Source organism: Oncorhynchus mykiss, chromosome 2, assembly GCF_057628025.1.
Source record: "Oncorhynchus mykiss isolate SJ-2025 chromosome 2, ASM5762802v1, whole genome shotgun sequence".
Classification (NCBI taxonomy): domain Eukaryota; kingdom Metazoa; phylum Chordata; class Actinopteri; order Salmoniformes; family Salmonidae; genus Oncorhynchus; species Oncorhynchus mykiss.
Genome location: NC_143023.1, coordinates 38,492,118 through 38,499,205, shown reverse-complemented (window position 1 = coordinate 38,499,205; position 7,088 = coordinate 38,492,118).

Genomic DNA, 7,088 nt, shown 5'->3' with positions numbered 1-7,088 from the left:
CCTGCCTACAGACAGAAACTAAAACAAGAGGCTCCCACGCTGAGGTCTGTCCAACGCTGGTCCTACCAAGCTGACTCCACACACCAAGACTGCTTCCATCACGTGGACTGGGACATGTTTCGTATTGCGTCAGATAACAATATTGACCAATACGCTGATTCGGTGTGCGAGTTCATTAGAACGTGCGTTGAAGATGTTGTTCCCATAGCAACGATTAAAACATTCCCTAACCAGAAACCGTGGATTGATGGCAGCATTCGCGTGAAACTGAAAGCGCGAACCACTGCTTTTAATCAGGGCAAGGTGACTGGTAACATGACCGAATACAAACAGTGCAGCTATTCCGTCCGCAAGGCTATCAAACAAGCAAAGCGTCAGTACAGAGACAAAGTAGAATCTCAATTCAACGGCTCAGACACAAGAGGCATGTGGCATGGTCTGCAGTCAATCACGGACTACAAGAAGGAATCCAGCCCAGTCACGGATCAGGATGTCCTGCTCCCAGGCAGACTAAATATTTTTTTTATGCCCGCTTTGAGGACAATACAGTGCCACTGACACGGCCTGCAACGAAAACATGCGGACTCACCTTCACTGCAGCCGAGGTGAGTAAGACATTTAAACGTGTTAACCCTCGCAAGGCTGCAGGCCCAGACAGCATCCCCAGCCGCGCCCTCAGAGCATGCGCAGACCAGCTGGCCGGTGTGTTTACGGACATATTCAATCAATCCCTATACCAGTCTGCTGTTCCCACATGCTTCAAGAGGGCCACCATTGTTCCTGTTCCCAAGAAAGCTAAGGTAACTGAGCTAAACGACTACCGCCCCGTAGCACTCACTTCCGTCATCATGAAGTGCTTTGAGAGACTAGTCAAGGACCATATCACCTCCACCCTACCCGACACCCTAGACCCACTCCAATTTGCTTACCGCCCAAATAGGTCCACAGACGATGCAATCTCAACCACACTGCACACTGCCCTAACCCATCTGGACAAGAGGAATACCTATGTGAGAATGCTGTTCATCGACTACAGCTCGGCATTCAACACCATAGTACCCTCCAAGCTCGTCATCAAGCTCGAGACCCTGGGTCTCGACCCCGCCCTGTGCAACTGGGTACTGGACTTCCTGACGGGCCGCCCCCAGGTGGTGAGGGTAGGCAACAACATCTCCACCCCGCTGATCCTCAACACTGGGGCCCCACAAGGGTGCGTTCTGAGCCCTCTCTTGTACTCCCTGTTTACCCACGACTGCGTGGCCACGCACGCCTCCAACTCAATCATCAAGTTTGCGGATGACACAACAGTGGTAGGCTTGATTACCAACAATGACGAGACGGCCTACAGGGAGGAGGTGAGGGCCCTCGGAGTGTGGTGTCAGGAAAATAACCTCACACTCAACGTCAACAAAACTAAGGAGATGATTGTGGACTTCAGGAAACAGCAGAGGGAACACCCCCCTATCCACACCGATGGAACAGTAGTGGAGAGGGTAGCAAGTTTTAAGTTCCTCGGCATACACATCACAGACAAACTGAATTGGTCCACTCACACAGACAGCATTGTGAAGAAGGCGCAGCAGCGCCTCTTCAACCTCAGGAGGCTGAAGAAATTCGGTTTGTCACCAAAAACACTCACAAACTTCTACAGATGCACAATCGAGAGCATCCTGGCGGGCTGTATCACCGCCTGGTACGGCAACTGCTCCGCTCACAACCGTAAGGCTCTCCAGAGGGTAGTGAGGTCTGCACAACGCATCACCGGGGGCAAACTACCTGCCCTCCAGGACACCTACACCACCCGATGTTACAGGAAGGCCATAAAGATCATCAAGGACATCAACCACCCGAGCCACTGCCTGTTCACCCCGCTATCATCCAGAAGGCGAGGTCAGTACAGGTGCATCAAAGCTGGGACCGAGAGACTGAAAAACAGCTTCTATCTCAAGGCCATCAGACTGTTAAACAGCCACCACTAACATTGAGTGGCTGCTGCCAACACACTGACACTGACACTGACTCAACTCCAGCCACTTTAATAATGGGAATTGATGGGAAATGATGTAAATATATCACTAGCCACTTTAAACAATGCTACCTTATATAATGTTACTTACCCTACATTATTCATCTCATATGCATACGTATATACTGTAGTCTATATCATCGACTGCATCCTTATGTAATACATGTATCACTAGCCACTTTAACTATGCCACTTTGTTTACATACTCACCTCATGTATATACTGTACTCGATACCATCTACTGTATCCTGCCTATGCTGCTCTGTACCATCACTCATTCATATATCCTTATGTACATATTCTTTATCCCCTTACACTGTGTATAAGACAGTAGTTTTGGTATTGTTAGCTAGATTACTTGTTGGTTATTACTGCATTGTCGGAACTAGAAGCACAAGCATTTCGCTACATTCGCATTAACATCTGCTAACCATGTGTATGTGACGAATAAAATTTGATTTGATTTGAGCATAGAATAGAATAGATTACAGAATAATATTCCGATATCAGACAGTAAGCATGGACAGGCTATGACTGGTCTCACACCCATTGCTCAGACAAGCAGATTCTCTCCATATGAGAGTGTATGTCTCACGCTTTAAGGATCATGGACATAGCCTATTCACCGTATGGCGTGTGTGTGCGAGACGACAGAGGTGGACGAGAAGAGTTTGAAAAACAAACAACAGAGTTAACAACCGTCAAAATTAGAGTGAGAGATTATCAGGGGTGTCCAACTGCAACTGGGTTAAGCAAGCCACTATCTGCATGTCTGTTGCAGATGTTGTATGTCTGCTTATCAGGCAGATTACACCCATGTATCTACCTCTTTTTTTGTTGGTGTAAAAAAATCATTCTCTCTCGCTCTCTCTCAGAGAAAGTGAGACAAACAGACAGCAGAGGTGTGGCGCTATGTAGTATGCAGTATGAAGTTGATAGAACTGGAGAGAGAGTGAAAGAGAGAGGCCGTGGAAAAGGAGAGACAGAAAGAGACAGCTGGCCTACATGTAGAAGTAAGTGAGTTGCCATTTCATTTTCCCGTGTGTTGTTTTACCCCTGAATGTATTAAGTGGAGAATGAATGCTGCAGTACACCGGCTGCACGCAGCCTCACGGCTGATTTGCAAGGGGAGAGTACAGAGTCATGGTTCACCTTCCAAGGGAGATGCATAGCCCCTCACAAGATGGCCGAAAGGATGACTCGAGAGAAAAAATAACCATACATAAGAAATAACGGTTGGACAAGGGTTAAATTAAGGTTATACATCTTAACAAGGTGTTTTTCTAATTCATTCTCACTGATCTTTAGATAAGGGACACACTTGACATGACACAGGCCCTATGTCAGATGAACTACCAGTGAAATAACCTTTGTAGTTATGCCGTTTCAGAATGCAATGTCCTGTATGTCCTTGCGGTGATATTGCCTTCAGTGGCTTGACTAGTTCTGCTATTGAGGCAATAAAATATCTCCTTATTTCCACAGATCAGGCTCAAATGAGGGAAAGGGGATACTTAGTCAGTTGCGCAACTGAATGCGTTCAACCACAATGTGTCTTCTGATTTTAACCCAACCCCTCTGAATTAGGGGGAACGGTGGTGCACATAGATTACATGAAATAGGGCTTATAGCAATGTAGAGCAATGTAGTCTCACATTGTTTATTATTGTATGTACTTGTATGTACTTGTTTTGTATTTATTATATGTACCTTATTACCTCTATTACTGTCTCTGTTTCAAATTATTCAAATAAATAATAATGATTATTATCAAAGTAATTGTATATCTCTCTCTGTCAAGCACATTTCCTCCCCAGGCAATGTAATGTAGGGATGGCAAGAGCTGTACAGTGCATTACAATTCCATACAGCAACATAGCATTTTGTCATCGTATGTATGCTACTAATAAAGTTATTCAAGACCCTTTTAAACAAAATGGCTGACAGCAGTATCCTTCTTTAACCTCTGCTATCCTGCTTCCATGTCCCCCCCCCCCCCCCCTCTCTCTCTCGCTGCCCTGCAGTAGAGGGAGGAGGCGGAGGGGGAAAATCCCCAAATTCTCAGTCTCCATAGCAACAGCAGTCAGGTGACCTTGTCTCCGACTCATACTGCTGAGTCAGATAAATTGAAAGATTGAACAAGATGGAGAACAGAATATAGTGGGACAGAGAGAGAGGGAGCGAGAGAGAGAGAGAGAGATGAAATGGAACCCCCCATAATTTAATTCTCTGATGCTGGATGTTGTGCAAGCCTTGATGTGTAAATAATGTTGTGTAATCCTATTTCTCCTCTCCTCTTATAATGTCAGGCATAAGTGACATAATCAGGGTTTTCCCCTCCTTTTTTTATTTTAGGAACTCAGTCCGGATCTCACCTTACCGTTGAGAGTTAAAATGGTAGAAAACACAAGTAAAATTTGACATTTGTTTGTGTATCAGCAGTTTCCTCTTGTTTTGTCAGTCGCTGACAGTCACTCAATTAGCCATGTCAGCTAAACATTTTTTGATTGGAAAATTGGTTTAGCCAGTTATCTAAACTTGTAGTAATCATGTCCGAATACCAACTGGGCTGACAGGGCACGTGCCCAGGGGCCCTGACCTCCATGGGGGCCCGTATTGATTTTATCAGTCACTCTCACACAGATATCATAAAACATGACCTACGTCATGGCAAAATGTGTAGAATTGCAGGAAATTAGCTTTAAAACCACAAAAAATGTCACTCCACCCCATGGTAAATGGGTAGGATTGTGGAAATTATACTTAAAACTACTAAATCTCACTTAGGGCCCCTAAAAGGCTAGAATGTCAGTGTCTGATTGTTAAACTGTTACACTCTCGGGAGTGGTCGTGACGTGTGGCCGTGATGTGCATGCGTTTGTGTCTTACGGAAAGGTGATGCAAATGTCATCCTACTGTATCTCTACATACCACCCTAATGTTAGTCTTGCATTGTTTAATGTAGTCGCGGTGTCATTGCATGTGGGAGAGAGGCTGAAGTATGTGTGGGAATATAGGCATGAATCGGGTTTTAAAGAAGGGTTACAGAAATGTGTTCATTTGTTCAATGGTTTAAGTCAGGCTGCATGAGAGAAAGAGAGAGAGAGAGAGAGTTTCAGTATGCGACTGTCAGGATGGGTGGAAATGTGTGATGCAGATGCTGCCATGGAGCATGTGTGCGAGGGTCAATATGGGATTCAGTGTGTGTGAAGGTCAGGGACAGGGTGTGTGTTGATATTCTATGTGTGAAGTCGGCAAGGAGGATGTGTGAGTGTCATGGAGCATGTGGGAGGTAGAGTGTGAGGATGAGAGAAAGAGAGTGTGTGTGTGTGTTTGTGTGTTTGTTTCTGTGTGTGAAGGTGATCCTTGTTAATCCGGTTTTGTAAATGTCTGACATAATCTATGTTCCACTCACAACGTCCTGGACAGGGGGAGGGGAGGAACAGAGGAAGAGAGAGACAGAGGGAGATGGACAAAAAGAGGAAGGGAGTGAGATCATACGGTACAAAGGACCGTGTCAAATGATGGAATGAACGAGAGAAGGGGATGACAGAGATAAAGAGAGGGACCAATAGAAAAAATTATCTTCTGCTTTTTTTGGGGGGGGGGGGGGGGTGTAAAGCGCTGGTATGAATGAACTGTTGGTATGAAAGGATCTATACATACTTCCGAATTTTTGTATTATTATTCATATAAAGAGATGGAGAGGAGGATTGCCAAAGACCCCACAGCAGGGGTAGACAGACAAGCATGGAAATGGAGGAGTGAACTAAGAATTATACATGGGACGAAGTAACACGGAAAGTGTGACATGGGACAGTTGATTAGGGATAATGTTGCCATGGAACAAAAGTATCACAAGAGAGGGCAAAAGGCCCAAAAAGGGGATGAGGAAAGAGGAGGACTTAAGGGTAGAGATCAAAAGTGCCGATCGGATTAATAACGAGCTAAAGACTCACAGGGAGAGCATGGCCCCAAAACACATGCAACAGTAGCCTACTAGTCTATGTATTCGAAAGAAACATTTCGTCAAATTCAGCTCCAAACATTAACCCCCCCCCTCCTCCTGCTACTAAACTGTACATCTGGTCCCAGACATTTTCCCCACCTCCCTCTCTTCTCTCCCGTCTCTTCCCCTCCCCCTCTCCCTCCTCCTCTCTCCTGTAGCTGTCCTTTCAGAACCACCACTGCAGCAAAAGGAGCACAACTCAGCTGCACTCACTCATCCCGGCTAGCCTCCACTCCCTGCCTCTCTACTCCAATCTCTGCAATACTTACACATAACTGACTTTAGTGTGAATTGACTAGCACAGTGCATTTGGAAAGTATTCAGACCACTTGACTTTTTTCACATCTTGTTACATTACAGCCTTATTCTAAAATTGATTAAATTGTTATTTTCCCTCATAAATCTAAACACAATACTTCATAATGACAATGCAAAAACAGTGTTTATTATTTTGAAAATGTATAAAAAATACAAAACTGAAATATTACATTTACATAAGTATTCAGACCCTTTACTCAGTACTTTGTTGAAGCACGTTTGGCAGCTAATACAGCCTTGAGTCTTCTTTGGTAATGACACCCCAAGCTTGGCACACCTGTATTTGGGGAGTTTCTCACATTCTTCTCTGCAGTTCCTCTCAAGCTCTGTCAGGTTGGAAGGGGGGGGGGGGGGCGTCACTGTACAGCTATTTTCAGGTCTCTCCAGAGATGTTCAATCGGGTTCAAGTCCGGGCTCTGGCTGAATCACTCAAGAACTTTCAGAGACGTGTCCCGAAGCCACTCCTGCGTTGTCTTGGCTGTGTGCTTCGGTTCATTGTCCTGTTGGAAGGTGAACCTTCGCCCCGCTCTGGAGCAGGTTTTCATATAGGATCTCTCTGTACTTTGCTCCGTTCATCTTTCCCTTGATCCTGAATAGTCTCCCAGTCCCTGCCACTGAAAAACATCCCCACAGCATGATGCTGACACCACCATGCTTCACCGCAGTGATGGTGCCAGGTTTCCTCCAGACGTGATGCTTGGCATTCAGGCCAAAGAGTTCAATCTTGGTTCCATC